General features: G+C 44.3%; 1 protein-coding gene across 1 annotated transcript in view; it reads right to left on the reverse strand.

Moving 5' to 3' along the window:
• The window catches only part of LOC126298982 (lysosomal acid phosphatase-like), a 725,001-nt gene that overhangs the window by 668,783 nt on the left and 36,369 nt on the right, over positions 1-19,849 (reverse strand). Inside the window, exon 2 of the mRNA XM_049990605.1 lies at positions 18,026-18,124. The gene's annotated coding sequence lies outside the window, so the exon portion shown is untranslated. The remainder of the gene's footprint in view (positions 1-18,025; positions 18,125-19,849) is intronic.

Below are 19,849 nucleotides of genomic sequence, written 5' to 3' on the forward strand. Positions count from 1 at the left end.
TCGTGCAGTTATCAAGGGTACACGAGTGGGCCTTCAGCTCTGAAAGTTCATAACGATGATGTTTCGTTGAATAGTTGGCACGCTGACATTTGGTGGCCCAGCGTTGAAATCTGCAGCAATTGGCGGAAGGGTTGCACTTCTGGCACGTTGAACGATTCTCTTCAGTTGTCGTTGGTCCCGTTCTTGCAGGATCTTTTTCCGGCCGCAGCAATGTAGAGGATTTAATGTTTTACTGGATTTATGATATTCACGGTACACTCGGAACCCTGAAATGGTCGCACGGGAAAATCCCCACTTCATCGCTACCTCGGAGAGGATGTGTCCCATCCCTAGTGAGCTGACTATAACACCACGTTCAAACCCACATAAATCTTGATAACCTACCATTATAGCAGGAGTAACTGATCTAGCAGCTGCGCCAGACACTTGTTGTCTTACATAGGCGTTGCCGTCCTCAGCGCCGTATTCTGCCTTTTTACATATCTCTACATCTGAATAGGCATGGCTATACAACTTTCTTTGCTGCCTAAGTGTATATTAACTGTTTGTAAGTCTGTGATGGAGCTCGATTATGAAGAGAGGCGGTTCGAATCCACGTGGTGGGAAATTTTCGCTGGTGGTATTTGGCTGGCTAGGGTAGACGAGGTGTGGTGTGAACTTCCCGGTCACTTGTCTTTGCGTCAACAACCTGGATTAAATTCCACCCTTTCCATAGTGTGTCACGAAGTGAGGGCACGTGACACTGTTGATGATGTTCCGTCCATCTGATAGGGATGCTGAACTTGGTGTCCCCATTGGGTGCTTTTGATAGGAGTACGGTATGTACTGGCACTGGGTGCACCCTCTCCCTTCCCTTCATCCATAGGAACACAAAGCCAACACTACACTGTGCAAGCATTCATCACAGTCATCCACACGACTCGGACACTCACCGGAGACTTCATAACTTGTAGGAGGAAGGCAGCGGTAAACCACCTCCACTAGGACCTTGCCAAGATCGACTACACAGGATCCCTGCATCTGCTCCCCCGCGCTGATTTCCTCAGTATGGAACCACTTTGAGCTATTAGTGAATGTAACTGGTACAAAGATGATAAGGTATTAAAAGGTCTTCAGTGACGTTAGCCGCATTTGGGCAAAGAAATGAATCAATGACAACATGTGAATTTTTGTAACGGACTAGGACTTGAACCCTCATCACCCATTCAATATGAGCGATCGCCTTAACCACTTCGGTCATCCTAGCACCTTTCGTATCCGATCCAAATTCCATGCCTGTTGCACACTACCACTCGTAGAATAGCGTCAACTATCCATCAACCCTTCACTCGCCATTTCGGATTCACATACTGAAAGAATGGATTTTTGGTGTGTGTGTGTGTGTGTGTGTGTGTGTGTGTGTGTGTGTGTGTGTGTGTGTTTTTGACATGTCCGAGAGTGTATATATATATGGCCACACTTTCAGGAAACATGTCTCACACACAAAGAAAGAAAATATGTTATGTGGACATGTGTCCGGAAACACTTACTTTCCATGTTAGAGCTCATTTTATTACTTCTCTTCATATCATATTACTCATGAGATGGAAACACACAGCAACAGAACGTACCAGCGTGACTTCAAACACTTTGTTACAGGAAATGTTCAAAATGTCCTCCGTTAGCGAGGATACATGCATCCACCCTCCGTCGCATGGAATCCCTGGTGCGCTGATGCAGCCCTGGAGAATGGCGTATTTTATTACAGCTGTCCACAATACGAGCACGAAGAGTCTCTACATTTGGTACCGGGGTTGAGTAGACAAGAGCTATCGAATGCCCCCATAATGAAAGTCAAGAGGGTTGAGGTCAGGAGAGCGTGGAGGCCATGGAATTGGTCCACCTCTACCAATCCATCGGTCACCGAATCTGTTGTTGAGAGGCGTACGAACACTTCGACTGAAATATGCAGGAGCTCCATCTTGCATGAACCACATGTTGTGTCATACTTCTAAAGGAACATGTTCTAGCAGCACAGGTAGAGTATCCCGCATGAAATCATGGCGGTGAATCGAGGAAGTACAGTACATACTGACGAAACTAAAATAAGTTCTAACATAGAAATTAAGCGTTTCCGGATCCATGTCCACATAACATCCTTTCTTTATGTGTTTGTGAGTAATGTTACCTGAAAGTTTGGCCGTAACTTTTTGTAACACCCTGTATATATAGAGGGTGATTATAATTTAAGTTTTACTTTCAAACCGCTGTAGAAATAACACCACTGGTCAGAATGACGTCAGATTGGAACACAATATTATCGGAGTAGAGGGGGAAAACGTATGGCAGAAGAAAAATAAATAGTAACAAAATATAGCAATAGAAAATTTTGATATTTGTGGTAAGGTCTTAGAGAGACCAAACTGCTGATGTCTACGGTCCCCCTAAGCTTACACAATATTTAATCTAACTTAAACTAACTTACGCCAAGGACGACACACACACCCATGCCAGAGGGAGGACTCAAACCTCCGACGGGGCAGCCGCGAGGACCGTGACAAGACGCCCTAGACCGCGCCGCTGTAGCAATAGACGGCGCTGTAAAAATCATAATTTAGTAGTGGTCGACTACAAATGACAAATGAATCATAGAACAATGCCTAAGATGTACGTTTGACGTTAAACATACTTTACCACTCAGTGTGCGTGGGTGTACAGGTATGATACTGTTAGTTACGTAATCACATTCACCATGGCAAGGTCATATGACATCGGATGGGAAAAATCTGTTTTTAATTGACCAAAAACCGCATAGAAAGAATCAGTCAAAATAAAATCAGATTATTAATTTCCGTGTGACTGGCGCAAAACATGTACAGTATGCTGTCCCCCGGTTTCTGCGTAAAGTTTAAATCGAGGAACAGCATGTTTCACAACTGACCGAAGTGTTTCTGGGGTCACGTTCAGAATGTGTTGCGCAACGCGAGCGTCCAATGCAGCTAAGTTTGCAATCGGAACACTGAACACAACATATTTGCCGTCCGGTGTGGCCGAGTGGTTCTAGGCGCTTCAGTCTGGAACCGCGCGACCGCTACGGTCGCAGGTTCGAATCCTCCCTCGCTCATGGATGTGTGTGATGTCCTTAGGTTAGTTACGTTGAAGTAGTTCTAAGTTCTAGGGGACTGATGACCTCAGATGTTAAGTCCCATAGTGCTGAGAGCCATTTGTACCACAACATCTTTCAGATAGCACCACACCCAGAAGTCACACGGATGAAGATCAGGTGATCGGTACGGCCAGGCTGATAATTCTAGCATTTCCGAAATGGCGCTTCAGCAGCTGCTTAACTGGATTTGCAATGTGCGGCGGTGCGCCATCTTGCTGAAAAATGATCCCATCCACACATCCACGCTGTTGGAGAGATGGAATGGTGTGGATGCACAAAAAACACTCTTAGCGCTTACCAGTGACGGTACAGGTAACGTGACAGGAAGCACATGTCTCTTCGAAAAAATATGGCCCTATGATAAATGATGCCGTAAACCCGCACCACACAGTGACCTTTTCAGGATGAAAAATTGATCTGAGTGTGGCTTGTTTTTCACTTAAAGAGCGCAGTTGGACTTAACTACATGGCAAATTTCTTTTGGTGCCTTTCTTGCTGCCTTAACTACCCCCATTCGCTCGCTGTGTTTCTGTTTCCGGTCCTCTGTCCATGCTTCTTGTCGGCCTCGTGTCTTCGGCATCATCTTGGTTGCCTTTTTGGTTGCCCATATTTCTATCGTTTTCCGGCTGTGATCATGTTTGTGTTCTTCAGTCCATTTTACGCCTGTTCGTTTGTCGCAGTGTATCTCATGTAGTTTACTTTTCTTAATAATGTTTCTGAATTTTTTCGTCATTTATTGTGTCTTGTGTGATGTTGAGTTGGTTCAGGTCGTTTTTTTATCTCTGCAGCCCATTTGTTGTTTCTAGTGGTTACCCAGTCAAAGATCTGCTTGGCCAGTCTGTGTGATGGCAATCTGTAGGTGTCCATAGAATTGAAGTCTGCGTTCTCTAATCTTTTCTGTGATTGTCTCCGTCAGTTAGTATAGTTCCTCTGTAGGTTTCTTGATCGATATTCAATTGCTGCTAGTTGCGCCAAATATTTTCCTAAGTGTTTTCCGTTCTACTTTTTCTAGTTGTCTGATACGTGTATGCTCTAGGATTAGTGTGGTCTCTGCTGCATATAGTGCTTCGGGGAGCACCACCGCGTCGTAGCGGCGTAATTTGGCTTTTTGTGAGATAGACTTCTTATAGTAATGATTCCACACTACTTTGTATGCCTTGTCCAGTTTAGATTTGCTTTCTTCGTTTGAGTCTCTGTTATGTCCGCTAATTTGTAGTGTTTCACCGTGGTATTTAAAGTTTGTCATTTTGTAAATCGTGCCATACTTTGTGTTCAGGGATGAGAGTTTCTTTGTCCTCATAAACTGTGTCTTTTCGTAAGAGATCTGTAGTCCAGTTTTGGAAGCGATTTCGTGTAGTTCTTCAATAGCTTCTTTTGTTTCGTTTATACCTTTCTTGACAATCGCTAAATCGTCTACAGAAGCCAGGCATTTAATCTGTTGGTTTCCTAAGGTTATCCCCTGTTGTGCTTCGGGGAGCACCACCGCGTCGTAGCTGCGTAATTTGGCTTTTTGTGAGATAGACTTCTTATAGTAATGATTCCACACTACTTTGTATGCCTTGTCCAGTTTAGATTTGCTTTCTTCGTTTGAGTCTCTGTTATGTCCGCTAATTTGTAGTGTTTCACCGTGGTATTTAAAGTTTGTCATTTTGTAAATCGTGCCATACTTTGTGTTCAGGGATGAGAGTTTCTTTGTCCTCATAAACTGTGTCTTTTCGTAAGAGATCTGTAGTCCAGTTTTGGAAGCGATTTCGTGTAGTTTTTCAATAGCTTCTTTTGTTTCGTTTATACCTTTCTTGACAATCGCTAAATCGTCTACAGAAGCCAGGCATTTAATCTGTTGGTTTCCTAAGGTTATCCCCTGTTGTGATATTTCCCATTCTTTTATTACCTTGTCTAACACTAGATTAAAAAGGAGAGGTGAGAAGCCATCGTCTTGTCGGACACCTGTGCGAATTTCAAAGGGCTCTGACAGTTCACCACAGAACTTTACTTTGGAGGTCGTGTTGGTCAAGGTTTGCTCTATGATAGTCCGTGTTTTGTTGTCTATTTTGTATTCAGCTAAAATTTTGAACAGGGTTTTCCCGTCGATAGAGTCGTACGCCTTTCTAAAGTCGACAAAGGTAATGATCAGGTTCTGTTTGTGTTGTAAAATCATTTTCAGGTTCCACATTTCTTCCGCACAAGAGCGCCCTTTATGGAAGCCTGCTTGGTATTCCCCAATCAAGTGGTCGGTCTGGCATTCTAGTCTATTTAGTAGAGCTTTAGAGAGGATCTTGTATGTTACCGGTAGTAGGGATATTCCTCTGTAGTTGTTCGGGTCAGTCTTAGTACCTTTTTCGTGTAGTGGGTGTATCAGGGCAGTTTTCCTGTCGTCAGGAATTTTCATGGTCTCCCATATATCTTCCAAGATCCTGTGGATGTCTCTGGTGAGTTCTGGGTCTTGCAACTTCCAGATTTCAGCGTTGATGCCGTCTTCTCCTCGTGCTCTACGAGTCTTGAGTGACTTGAATATTTCTTTAACTTCTTGTAGAGTTGGAGGTGACCTACATATAAACACAGTAATGAAACTGTTGGACTGTGACACTCTACCCATGGGAATAAAATGTCTGACAATGTGCTTAGCTTCAGTACAAATCATTTGGAGGTGTGATTGCACCACAATGTGACACAAATTCGGCTATTGTTACAGGCAGCACCCATCAGGGCGATGTAGTACTTCATCTGTGTATGTGCTACTTGATCCCTGTCTAAACATTTGTCACATGCCAGGAGCGTGCCACGTGTTAATTGGACGACACGTTATGGGGGAGCTGAATGAACAGGGGAAGTGACGACCAAACATAAATTTTGATTTGTTCAAGAAGATACACAAACTAACTGAAGTTTCCAGACACCCCTCTGTGATGCAGAATCTAACACTAGACGTCACGAGATGTGGAAACACGAGTGTAAAAGGAGGCAGATAGGGTTGTGGTGTGAACAGGGAAGCAGTAACAGCTGAATGAGTCGCTCACGAGAGTTCAGTAACTTCTAACGTAGTCTGGTCATAGATATCAGCAGAGTAACGTATCCATCAAGGACATTTCAACCCATCTAAAGCCACTCACGTCGACTGAAGTGGAAACACGAAGAAACAGCCACAGCTAAACCATGATCAGGTAGATCACATGTACTGCCAGGCAGGGACCCACCGTTGGGCATTGCGGAGGGATGCTGTAAAAGAACACATGAAATCAGCGGAAGGACAAACTCACAAGCAGACTACTGGCCATTAAAACTGCTACACCAAGAAGAAATGCAGATGATAAACGGGTATTCATTGTACAAATATATTATACTAGAACTGACAAGTGATTACATTTTCACGCAATTTGGGTGCATAGATCCTGAGAAATCTGTACCCAGAACAACCACCTCTGGCCGTAATAACGGCCTTGATACGCCTGGCCATTGAGTCAAACAAAGCTTGGATGGCGTGTACAGGCACAGCTACCCATGCAGCTTCAACACGATACCACAGTTCATCAAGAGTAGTGACTGGCGTATTGTGACGAGCCAGTTGGTCGGCCACCATTGACCAGACGTTTTCAATTGGTGAGAGATTTGGCGAATGTGCTGGCCAGGGCAGCAGTCGAACATTTTCTATATCCAGAAAGGCCAGTACAGGACCTGCAACATGCGGTCGTGCATTATCCTGCTGAAATGTGGGGTTTCGCACGGATCGAATGAAGGGTAGAGCCATGGGTCGTAACACATCGGAAATGTAACGTCCACTGTTCAAAGTACTGTCAGTGCGAACAATAGGTGACAGAGACGTGTAACCATTGTCACCCCATACCATCACGCCGGATGATACGCCAGTATGGCGATGACGAATACACGCTTCCAATGTGCGTTCACCGCGATGTCGCCAAACACGGATGCGACCATCATGATGCTATAAACGGAACCTGGATTCATCCGAAAAAATACCGTTTTGCCATTCGTGCACCCAGATTCGTTGTTGAATACACCATCGCAGACGCTCCTGTCTGTGATGCAGTGTCAAGGGTAACCGCAGCCATGGTCTCCGAGCTGATAGTCCATGCTGCTGCAAACGTCGTCGAACTGTTCGTGCAGATGGTTGTTGTCTTGCAACCGTCCCCATCTGTTGACTCTGGGATCGAGACGTGGCTGTACGCCCGTTACAGCCATGCGGATAAGGTGCCTGTCATCTCGACTGCTAGTGATACGAGGCCGTTGGGATCCAGCACGGCGTTCCGTATTACCCTCCTAAACCTACCGATTCCATATTCTGCTAACAGTCGTTGGATCTCGACCAATGCGAGAAGCAATTTCATCGCGATAGGCTACAATCCGACCTTTATCAAAGTCGGAAACATGATGGTACGCATTTCTCGTCCTTACACGAGGCATCACAACAACGTTTCACCAGACAACGCCGGTCAACTGCTGTTTGTGTATGAGAAATCGGTTGGAAACTTTCGACATGTCAGCACGTTGAAGGTGTCGCCACCGGTGCCAACCTTGTGTGAATGCTCTGAAAAGCTAATCATTTGCATATCACAGCATCTCCTTTCTGTCGGTTAAATTTCGCGTCTGTTGCACGTCATCTTAGTGGTGTATCAATTTTAATGGCCAGTAGTATACCTACGTGCTACCGGTGGTCCAGCTAACACAATGTTTATGGAGTTAAAAAGAATGGCGTACAATGACAGGGTAGCGCCACATAAGCCACACGTTTCTGTAGTCGATGGTAAGCGATTCTAGAGGTGGTATAAAGAGCGACGCTAGTAGACAGAGGATGACTGGAAACGAATGGCTTGGTGTGATGAATCACGCTATACGCTGTAGCAACCAGATGGAAGTGTTTTGGTTTGGCGAATTACTCCAAACATTACCTGGCATCATCTCTAGTGGCAACAGCAAAGTGGGGAGGAGTTAATATTATGGTATCAGAGTGCTTCTCGTGGTAAAGGTGTGGTCCCCTTGCTGCATTTAAGAAAAATCTAAATGCAGAAGGATAAGAACACATTTTACAGCATTTTGTAATGCATACAGTAGATGAACAGTTCGGAGACACTGATTGATTGTATTGGGCATGACAATGCACCTTGCTTTGAAACAGCATCTGTGAGACAATACTTTGCGACAGTAACATTCTTGAACCCAATGGGATGTATTAGACGTCGACGTCTCTGCAGACCCTACGGCCCCATGTCATTACGTTCTTTGGTTTCGGCTCTTAAGGAAGAATGAGCTGCCGTTCCTCCACGGACATTCAGAAATCTCGTTGTAAGTGTCGCCATACAGATGTCCACTAATACACGGTCCAGTTACATTAATGTGACCACCGCCTATGCTTCACGTCAAAATGGAATAAACAAGCACAGACGGCAAGTGGCAGCACTGGCAGTGGAGGATACACACACAGCGTCTGAGGACGCGGAAAACAGGGCAGTCGATGTAATGCGAAAACAAACATTTTTATGACGTCCAGAAGGGCATGACCACTGCCTTCGGGCCAACGGTGGAAGCATTTGCGAATCGGCTAGGTTTGTAAACTATTCGCGTGCCGCCGTGGTTAAAGTATATTGTGCGTAGCAAAATGGCGCTATCCAGCTTTCAAAAACTGTCGCCGAGGCAACTGTGGTTCACCACGGGCCGTATATGACAGGGTTGAATGATGGCTGCGGAGATGTGTACGGGCGAAAAGGCGTGCATCTGTTGAGCGACTGTGATCAACTGACAGCCCAGATGAACCAAGGGGCTGCCAATAGTCTCCTCAACGACCGTTCGGCGAACGTCGCTGCACGCACGAGCGCCCCCGCGGGGCCGCGCGCGCACACACACACACACACACACACACACACACACACACACACACACACAGAGAGAGAGAGAGAGAGAGAGAGAGAGAGAGAGAGAGAGAGAGAGAGAGAGCATGTGCCTGGTTCACGCACTCATGATGGCTGCTGTTCATCGGCGAAGAAGGCTGGAATTTGCACGACAATACCGCATGTGGACGTTCACTGGTTGGCGACAAGTGGCCTTTTAAGATGAATTACGGTTTTATGCTCCGTCGGATAGATGGTCGTTGGTGTGTACGGCATGAAAGGAAACATCTAGCAATCAGGAGGGAGCGTTATGGTCTAGTGGATGTTTTCGTGGCATTCCCTGAGTGAACTCGTTATTCTCGGAGGCAGTTTGCTGTTTCTTCAGTACGATGGCATCTACGAACAGGCCATTGAAACGTGTCACACAAGTCGTAGTACACGTGCGTGGTTCGAAGAGCACCAATTCAACGTATTCCTCTGGCCACCAAACTCCCCGGATCTAAACTCAATCGAGAATTTGTGGGACTACCTAGATGGGTATGTTTGCACCAATGGTCCTAAACCGAGTAACCCAGCGCAGCTGGCCACGGCTCTTGAGCCGCCTTAGCTTGTATCCCTGTCTGTAGTTTCCAGAATCTCATATACTCTCCTCGGGCACGCCTCGCTCTGCACAATGTGGTTATTCAGGCTTTTGACAGTTGATCACAATGTGACTGGACAGTGTAGACCTCAGGTAACGAATATAATTAATCAATGTTTAGAAGACAGTGTATTGTCCCTTTTCAGTTTATACTCTGAGCATTGTTTACTTTGCAAGTCCCAAATAACATCCCAAATTAATTTTCCCTTCACCAGAAATAACTATTCCACTGTTGACCGAGCGAGGTGGCGCTGTGGTTAGCACACTGGACTCGCATTCGCGAGGACGACGGTTCAATCCCGCGTCCGGCCATCCTGATTTAGGTTTTCTGTGATTTCCCTAAATCGCTCCAGGCAAATACCGGCATGGTTCCTTTGAAAGGGCACGGCCGATTTCCTTCCCCGTCCTTCCCTAATCCGATGAGACCGATGACCTCTCTGTTTGGTCTTTCTCCCAAACAACCCAAGCCAATCCACTGTTGAAGCAATTTTCTTTGTAAACATTTACCATCAATTTCAGCTGTTATTTATTCGCCAGGTATTGCAATACCTTCTTTCAAGTATTTGGTTTCATGGTAGAACAAAATAATCAAGTCCTCGTGCAACCTTTGTAAACAGAAGGATAACAATAAAATAAAGATTAATGTCAGTAGCACCGAAGCCATTACTATACCATGAGTGGGCACGGCGAGTATTGGTGACGAATTCTGGTATTAGCAGACGGCAACAGGATCCTATAGCTCTGCGCTTGCGCAGTCTTCAGTAAACTCAGGAGTTTAGAACGTTACACTAGGAACAGTCAACAGATCATTGACAGGCTGGCGTGTGATGCACGTCCACTACGAATAGTCGATTTCGAACACAAAATCGATCGTGTGAAACAGGCTTAATTTGCAGTGGTCTTGAAAAGCCATTTCCGGTTTTCGTTGTCGACCAGGTCATATGAAACGCTCATGCTGTGCGATACGTCAGTTAATGGGGGCGTCCTGCCTCGCTAGTGCCGACAAGCCTGCATTCGGAGCAAAGCGTGGAGCTTATCGACGACATTGTTAGTGGATCCCAGAAAATCTCCTATTTGGTCACCGTTGTAGTACACTGATGTCATGACCCCCTCCGCGTGGAATCATTTCAAAGGTCATAATCATTTTGCACCCATTAAAAGGGATTTTTTCCGCTGTGCATCATCTTTGTTGTTTTTAACTTTTCCCCGTATCGTCACAGTCATATTTATGGCTTTTACACTTTATATACGACGGTAGTTCAATAAGTAATGCAACGCATTTTTACTCGGCCAGTTTCGGTTGAAAATAAGTAGAATCTGTTGATGGACATTGTGGAACATTCCTGCTTCAGTCCTTATAGTTTCATGAAATTCCGATAGGTGACGAAACTGTACGTTGATTTCAAAGTGGCGTCTGAAACGGGCGTGCGTTCCAAGCAGGGAGCTGACACTAAATTTCTTTTGGCATAAAACTAGAGCATCGGAGATATTCATAGGGGCTTGCAGAATGTCTGCAGAGACATAGCACTAAGAAAAAAACACGTTGAGCCGTTGGACGAGATGTCTGTCGTCACTGATCAAACAAGGTCACTCAGATCTCCCACGTGCCGGCCAGCCTCACACAGCTGCGATTACTGCAATGTTGGAATGTGTGGAAACATTCTAGCTGATCGATGGATCACTATCAAACACCTCGCTCCACAACTGAACGTCTCTGCTGGTAGTGCTGACACACTCGTCCACTAGTTGGGGTACTCAAAGGTGTGAGCCCGCTGGGTTGCTTGCTGCCTACTAGAAGCCCATAAAGAGCAAAAAGGGGGGGGGGGGCATTTGTGCGGAATTGGTTGCGCGTTACGAGGCTGATCGTGATAATTTTTGTCGAATATCGTCACCGTTGATGAAATGTGGGTTCATCAAGTAGAACAGAAAACGAAAGGGCAATCCATGCAGTGGCTCCACATCACTTCTTCCCCGAATAAAAAGTTCAAAGCTGCACCGTAAGCTGGTAAACTCATGGCGACGGACTTCTGGTACTATGAAGCGGTTGTTCTGTTTGATGCCTTCCCTCAAGGTGAAATAATCATTTCCAACGTGTATTGTGCTACCCTCAGGAAAATGAAGAAACGACTTCAGCGTGTTCGTCGCCACGAAAATGCGAACGAATTTTTCCTTCTCCATGACGATGCAAGGTCTCAGCCAAGTCTGTGCACCCGAGAGGTGGTCACAAAACTTCATTGGATTGTTCTTCCTTACCTGCCCTGCTGGCCAGATCTTAAGCCTTCCATCTACTTGCCGCAGTGAAGGATGCACTCCGCGGGAAGCAGTACGTGGATGATGGAGAGGCTATTGATGCCGAAGACGTTGGCTCCGACGTCGATCAGTAGAGTGATACTATGCGGGCATACAGGCCCTCCAAGTGAGGTGGCGTAAGGCCATTGCATTGAACGGAGATAATGTTGAAAAATAGGTTTTCGTAGCCAAAAGAAAGGTCAATAATATGGTAGAATGGAATCCTGAATAAAAACAACCTACTTTCAGAAAAAATGCATTGCGTCACTTATTGAACGCCCCTCGTACTTTCAGTAAACCCAGCTCGTAGTTTTTACAGTACAGTAATCAGTTTGACCTTGATGCAGACAATGCCCAGTGAACTTGATGACGTCAACCAACGATCATTAAACCCAAACGTTTTTGGTAATAATTACTTGACCTCCCTCTTCCTTGATCCTGTCATCCAATTACTGAATCAGAAGACAAATGGGACCCACAGCTGCAACGACACGTTACAACCAGTCATCCTAATGAATGCAGCCTGTATTAGTAACGAGACGGATCAGAAATTAAGGCAATGGGCTCTCATTGGGGAGGAGGGACGTTCAAAGGCCCGTTGGTCAATCCTGAGTATGGTCAATCCAGACTGAGGTTTTCTGGTAGTTTCCGTAAATCGATTAAGGCAAATGCTAGGACAGTTCATTTGAGATCAATATGGGCGATTTTCTTCCGCATCCTCGTGCTATCCGAGCTTGTGCTGCATTTCTGACGCCGTTGTTGTTGTTGTTGTTGTTGTTGGTGGTGGTGGTGGTGTGGTCTTCAGTCATCAGATTGGGTTGATGCAGCTGTCCATGCTGCTCTATCGTGTGCAAACTTCTTCCTGTCTGAATAGCTACCTCCACATAGATCATTCTGAATCTGCTTACTGCTCGTCTCTTGATCTGATAGTTCGGTAATATTCACATCTGTCAACATCTGCTTTCTTTGACATTGGAACTATTGTTATTCTTGAAATATGAAGGTATTTCGACTGTCTCCTACATATTGCTCACCAGATGGAAGAGATTTGTCACCTCTCTCCCAAGGCTATCAGTAGTTTTGACGGAATGTCTTCTACTCCCGGGGCGTTCTTTCGACGTACGTCTTTCAGACTTCTGTCAAATTCTTCCGTAGTATGATATCTTCCTCCTCATCTTCATCCTCTTCCATTTCCGTAATACTTCCTTCAAGTTCATCTACTTTGCACAGTCCTTCTATTACACTCCTTGCACCTTCCAGCTTTCCCTTCTTTGCTTATGAATGGTTTTCAAACTGAGTTATTGATAATCATACAGCTGCTTTTGTTTTCTTTTCCTGTAAGCGGTATCTGTCTTTCGCCTAGTGATTACATGCTTCTAACTCCTTACATTTGTCCTCTAGCCATTCCTGCTTAGCCATTTTGCGCATCCTGTCTATCTCATATTTCTACTTCATTTGCTGTATTTTCGTATTTCCTCCTTTCACCAACTAAACTCAATATCTCTTACGTTATTCAAGTATTTCTAGTAGACCCTGTCTTTTTACCTCTTCGATTCTCTACTGCTTTCATTATTTCCTCTCTCAATGCTACCCATTTGTCTTCTACTGTATTCCTTCCCCCCCCCCCCCCTCCCCATCCTAGTAGTTGCTGCCTAATGCGTCCTCTGAAACTCTGAACAACCTCTGGTTCTTTCAGCTTACCCAGGTCCCATCTCCTTAATTTCCTACATTATTCCAGTTCCTTCAGTTTTAATCTACAGTTCATAAACAACCAATTGTGGTCAGGGTCCTCATCTGCCCCTGAAAATTTGTTACAGTTTAAAATCTCGTTTCGAAACTTGTGTCTTACCATTATATAGCCAATGTGAAACCTACCGGTGTCTCCAGGTCTTTTCCACGTATACAACCTCCTTTCACGATTCTTAAGACAAGTGTTAGAGTTGATTAAATTATGCTCTGCGAGAAGCTCTACCAGGCGGCACGTCCTTTTTTATTCCTTTCCGTCTGTCCGTATTCACCTACAATTACTCCTTTTCTTCCTTTTCGTAATATTTAATTACAAACCCCATCCCAAATTATCGTCTCCCTACACTACTTGGTGGCAACGGTTTTGCCGCAGTGGATACACTGGTTCCCATGAGATCACCGATGTTAAGCGCTGTTGGGCGTGGCCGGCACTTGGATGGGGTGACCATCCAGCGGCCATGCGCTGTTGCCATTTTTCGGGGTGCACTCTCCCTCGTGATGCCAATTGAGGAGCTACTCAACCGAACAGTAGCGGCTTCGGTCAAGAATACCATCATAACGACCGGGAGAGTGGTGTGCTGACCCCACGCCCCTCCTATCCGCATCCTCCTCTGAGGATGACCGGCGGTCGGATGGCCCGTTAGGCCGCTTGTGGCCTGAAGACGGAGTGCTACACTATTTTAATATTTTTTTTTTATTTCATCATGCATTTCTTCAATCTCTTCATTATCTGCGGTGCTAGTTCAATATTAACTTGTACTACTGTTGTGGGTGTGAGCTTTGTGTCTCCCTTGGCTACAATAATACGTTCACTATGCTGTTCATAGTAGCTTACTTGCATTCCAATTTTATAATTGATTATTAAACCTACTACTGCATCATCCTTATTTGATTTTGTATTTATAACCTTGTATTCATGTGACCAGAAATTCTGTTCCTCCCACCACCAAATTTCACTAATTTCCACTATAGCTTCAACCTATCCGTTCCCATTTTTAAATTTTTTAACCAATCTTCTCGATTAAGGGAACTAACATTCTACGCTCGGATACGCAGCCAGGTCTGTTTTTCCTGATGACGACATCATCCTGGGTAGTCCCCGGCTGTAGATCCGAATAGGGAACTATGTTACATCAGGAATATTTTACCCAAGAGAATGCATTCATTTAAACACACAGTAGGCTGAATTCCCTCGGGATAAATTATGGCTATAGTTTTCCTTTTAGCCATGACAGGATTTTAAACCCCAATATTCACTCTTCATTTTTGGTAGTTTTAGTTGCCATACATTATTATGCAGTCATAAACCCTAAATAATTTTACAACAAATGTGTAACATCAGTTCCTGGCTGCACCCTTGGGTTAGTGGCTGTCGCTACTGCGAACAGCAGTTTCGGTTCCCCATGTTGGGACTATTCTCTACACAGGATAAATGGGCCGGTCTGTTCTCAATTCGGTTACATTTCGGCTAGTCGGGACCGACACTACTGATTTCAAATGGGGAACAATTTCCACTGAATGGGTGCAGTTTCCCTACCCTTTGAGAAACAAACTTGAAAGGTTTACAGACTGAATGAAATGTTTCGTAGTCACAAGGAGTTAGGTATGTTACCATTCGGTGCAGCTTTGAAATTTTGCAAAAACAGACATAGTGTCTGATGGGATAACAGCAATCAGTGATTTTATAATATTACTTAAAATCCATTTTGATTGCAAATTTTTTTATTCATATGACCGGTTTCGGTTGATTCAGAACTATCTTCAGAGCTGATATTTCAGTTACAGGAGTAACCCGTCCAAATTCAGCAAATTTCACATGCTGCGTCACACTGAAATATCAGATCTGAAGATGGTTCTGAATGAACCGAAACCGTTCATATGAATAATAAATAAATTTAAAAAAAATGCAATCAAGACGGATTTTAAGTAATATTATAAGCGTCTTTGAAAGCAAAACTAATGAAATTTACATCTTTATTCGGAATATTGTCACATCAGGTATCACTGCATGCAAAACACATGAGCGATACAGCGTCTCTGGTTTCCAGAGGTTTCATTATTAAGAAAAGCAAGGGCAAACTATTAGGTAATTGTGGAGTCGTGGAACGATGGTGTTGGATCATGGCGGAATTAGCACACTAGGATAGCAGATGGACTGCACAGAGATTTCCGTTTGAGATGTTTTGTGTGTACCTGGGTTAAGAAATATACTTTTTTTGTGAATAAAAGATAATAGCTGTGGAAAAAACAGCATGATGGTGAACATCTTTTGCACATATTACAACTGCAAGGTGTGCTTGAACACTAGCACACTATCGTCTACGAGGTCTATAACAGTTATTGTGCAATTACGACATCTAGGCGAAATAATGCTAACAAGAAAAACAGTTCACGTTCTTTGTTCGTAAATATGAAACTTTTTTAACAAACAGTAACGGAAAAATACATTATATTGCTATGCTGAAATGTTCTTTACTAAGGTCTGACCTGAAACACCAAGAACTGGTTAAATAATATTACACAGATCAACTGTTGGGCCGACTGATGAGTATTATTCGAAGTCTATTATTCTTACCGCGTTGGATTAATAGAAGAGATGGAGAAGATACAAAGAAGAGCGGTGCGTTTCATCACAGGCTAGTTTAGTAAGCGCAAGAACGATATGGAGATGCTCAATAAATTCCAGTGGCAGGCGCTACAAGAGATGCGTTGGACCTCATGAGGAGGTTCACTGTTGATATTTCGAGAGTGTACGTTCCAAGAAGGAGAGGGGCACGTTTTGCTTTGTCCGAAGTACGTCTTGTGAAACATCCAAAACAAGAAAATCAGAGAAATTGGAGCCCATACAGAGGTTAACCGACACTTACATCACACGTACAGTTTGAAAATGGGGGCAGGAAATTGTGAAATGATGCGGATACCAGAGATACAACCCGCCACATGGTGTAAAATAGCTTGTAGAGTATATATGTAGATTCGGATACCGTTAACTTAGCTATATTTTCTCAGCTGATCCGACCAGAAAGTCGTGGGTCATTTGCAGTGAATAATGAGAGTCTGCAATCTGTAACATTATACAATATAAGAAGGCGTTTGAATACACACTGAAGAGTCAAAGAAACTGATATAGGCATGCGTATTCAAATACAGATATATCTGATCATGTACAATATGGCGCAGCGGTCGGCAACGCCTATATAAGACAATAAGTGCCTGGCGCAGTTGTTAGATCGGTTACTGCTGTTGCAAGGGCAGGTTATCAAGATCTGAGTGAGTTTGAACGTTGTGTTACAGTCGGCGCACGAGCGATAGGACACAGCATCTCCGAGGTAGCAATGAAGTGGGGATTTTGCCGTACGACCATTTCACGAGTATACCGTGAATATGAGGAATCCGGTAAAACATCATATCTCCGACATCGCAGCGGCCGGAAGAGGAACATGCAGGAACAGGACCAACGACGACTGAAGAGAACCGTTCAACGTGACAGAAGTGCAACCCTACCGTACATTGCTGCATATTTCAATGCTGGGCCATCAACAAGTGTAAGGGTGCGAACCATTTAACGAAACATCATCGGTATGGACTTTCGGAGCCGAAGGCCCACTCGTGTACCCTTGCTGTCTGTACAACACAAAGCTTTATGCCTCGGCTGGGCCCCTCAACACGGACATTGGACAGCTGATGACTGGAAACATGTTGGCTAGTCAGATGAGTCTCGCTTCATATTGTATCGAGCGGATGACGTGTACGGGTATGGAGAAAATATCACAAATCCATGGACCGTGCATGCTCGCATGAGACTATTCAAGCTGATGGAGGCTCTGTAATGCTGTGGGCATGTGCAGTTGGTGTGATATGGGACCCCTGATAAGTCTAGATACGATTCTGACAGGTGACACATACGTAAGCATCCTGTCTGATCACCTGCATCCATTCATGTCGATTGCGCATTCCGACGGACTTGGGCAATTCCAGCAGGACAATGCGACACCCCACACGTCCTGAGTTGCTACAGATTGGCTCCAGGAATACTCTTCTGAGTTTAAACACTTTCTCTGGCCACCAAACCCTCCACACGTGAACATTATCGAGCATATCTGGGATGGCTTGCAACGTGCTTTTCAGAAGAGACCTCCAGCCCCTCGTACTCTTAGGGATTTATGGAGAGCCCTGCAGGACTCATGGTGTCAGTTCCCTCCAGAACGACTTCAGACATTATTCGAGCCCATGTAACGTAGTGTTGCGGCACTTCTGCACGCTCCCGGGGCGCTACACGTGGCCGGCGTACAGGTTCGTAAGTGTAGTAGCTCACTGATGAGATACGCATGTCACATACGTAAAACAGTGTTTGTTTGTACTTACATTTGTCAGGGCACCCCAGCCTTCGGGCCAGTACTTATCGTCATTGTAAGGATCCTCTGGATAAGTGTCCGTTGGTGTGCGGTCTCCATGGCGGAAAATCTGGAACAGTTAACAAAACATCACGAAAACCTTTGGGCGCTGCGTGCGCTTAGGCATCTATCTTAGTCGTTCAACAACATCAGTATTTATAGCAACTGTTAAACTGCACTTTCTCCTGCAAGTTCTCACGACACCAAGCAACTAATTGACCTATTACAATTTTTACTAGGGGCTTCTGAGTTGTCTGTAAACATGGTGAGGTAACTTAAAATATAATAAAGAAAACGAACAGACCGTTAATGGTACTAAAACTGAAAGAAGTACACTTTATAACAAACAAAAGTAAGACCTAACCGAGTCAACCAGGAAATACTGACTGGCTTTAAGGATAGTTGCAGACTGAATGTATTTGGAACTGAACACTGTCGGTATGGGCCCATAATATTTCAGTCGCCGACGGTTTCAGTAACACCAGTTCCTCATGTAACAGCATTTGCCATCTAAAGCGACTACCAATGCCGAAGCTGGAGCCGGGAAGTAGAGCAGTGGAGGAAGTACGTCACTCGCGACCTTGAGTACCGCGATTCTCATTCCCGTCCCGCCACCCAGATTTAGCTTTTCATTCCCTTTCTAAGTCGGACCACGAATGACTACTTTAAACAGATCACGACCGATTTTATTCGTCATCCTTGACTAATTGAGCTAGTGTAACGAAAGATATATATGTTAGAAGGTTTTGATTTTGCTGATCAACAGTCATACACCATTTACTTTAAAATGGGAGCACATCATATTTAATAAAAACAGGCTTATGTTGGTAAATAAAAGATGAGCACATGTCCTTAAAACGTAATTATTAAATATGACGTGCGCCCACAATTATTTATTCACCTGTTGCAAAATGGTGATTGTCTGGCATTTCGTAGGCAGCCAATATTTTTCTTAATTTATGGCCATCTGTGAGCTTAACAACATGTTAAGTGTTCTGCAATATGTGTTAAAGACATAGAATCAAATATTTGAAGCCGGCTGCCGTGACCGATGGGTTCTAGGTGCTTCAGTCCGGAACCGCGCTGCTGCTACGGTCGCAGGCTCGAATCCTGCCTCGGGCATGGATATGTGTGATGTCCTTAGGTTAGTTAGGTTTAAGTAGTTCTACGTCCTCAGATGTTAAGTCCCATAGTGCTTAGAGCCATTTGAAATACTTGAAAATAGCATAAAAGGCCGAAACCTGCGTTGTATTTTAGTAAACAATAAAACAATCAAATGGCGGTGTGTTTCTTTAAAAAATGTGTTGGAAAATCGTTTAAGAATCGAATATCATACGTGTTAAAGATGGGTGTGAGGTCACTAAGAATACCGAAGTTCTATCATGACATTTCATAGGAAATGGATTTAAATAATTTCTCGAGACGTGACCACGCGGAAAGATGAGAACGAAATACTGCGCAACAGTCAGGACAAAGAATGAAATCAGTTCTGTCAGTAGGACTGCTAAGAGTCAAAGTTTTTTGGGGTATTAAACTAAGGTTGGTTGTTCATTATCTTCAACAGATCAAAAGATGCGAAGAGAGCCCAAATATAGACAAAGATACAACGAAAAAGGTTCGCGTTGCGATTAAGTCATGTGATAGTCGGAAGAGTTTCCCCTCGAAATTATCTTCACCTGCAAATGTAATTTTGATACGTATCTGAACTGTTTGACAAATTTTTTAGGTTACACTTTTCTTTTTTTTGAAATACGTAATCCGAAGCTTTTTCTTTCAATGAATCAGTGGTACCTGT

The sequence above is a fragment of the Schistocerca gregaria genome, chromosome X (genome assembly GCF_023897955.1).
Source record: "Schistocerca gregaria isolate iqSchGreg1 chromosome X, iqSchGreg1.2, whole genome shotgun sequence".
Taxonomy (NCBI): domain Eukaryota; kingdom Metazoa; phylum Arthropoda; class Insecta; order Orthoptera; family Acrididae; genus Schistocerca; species Schistocerca gregaria.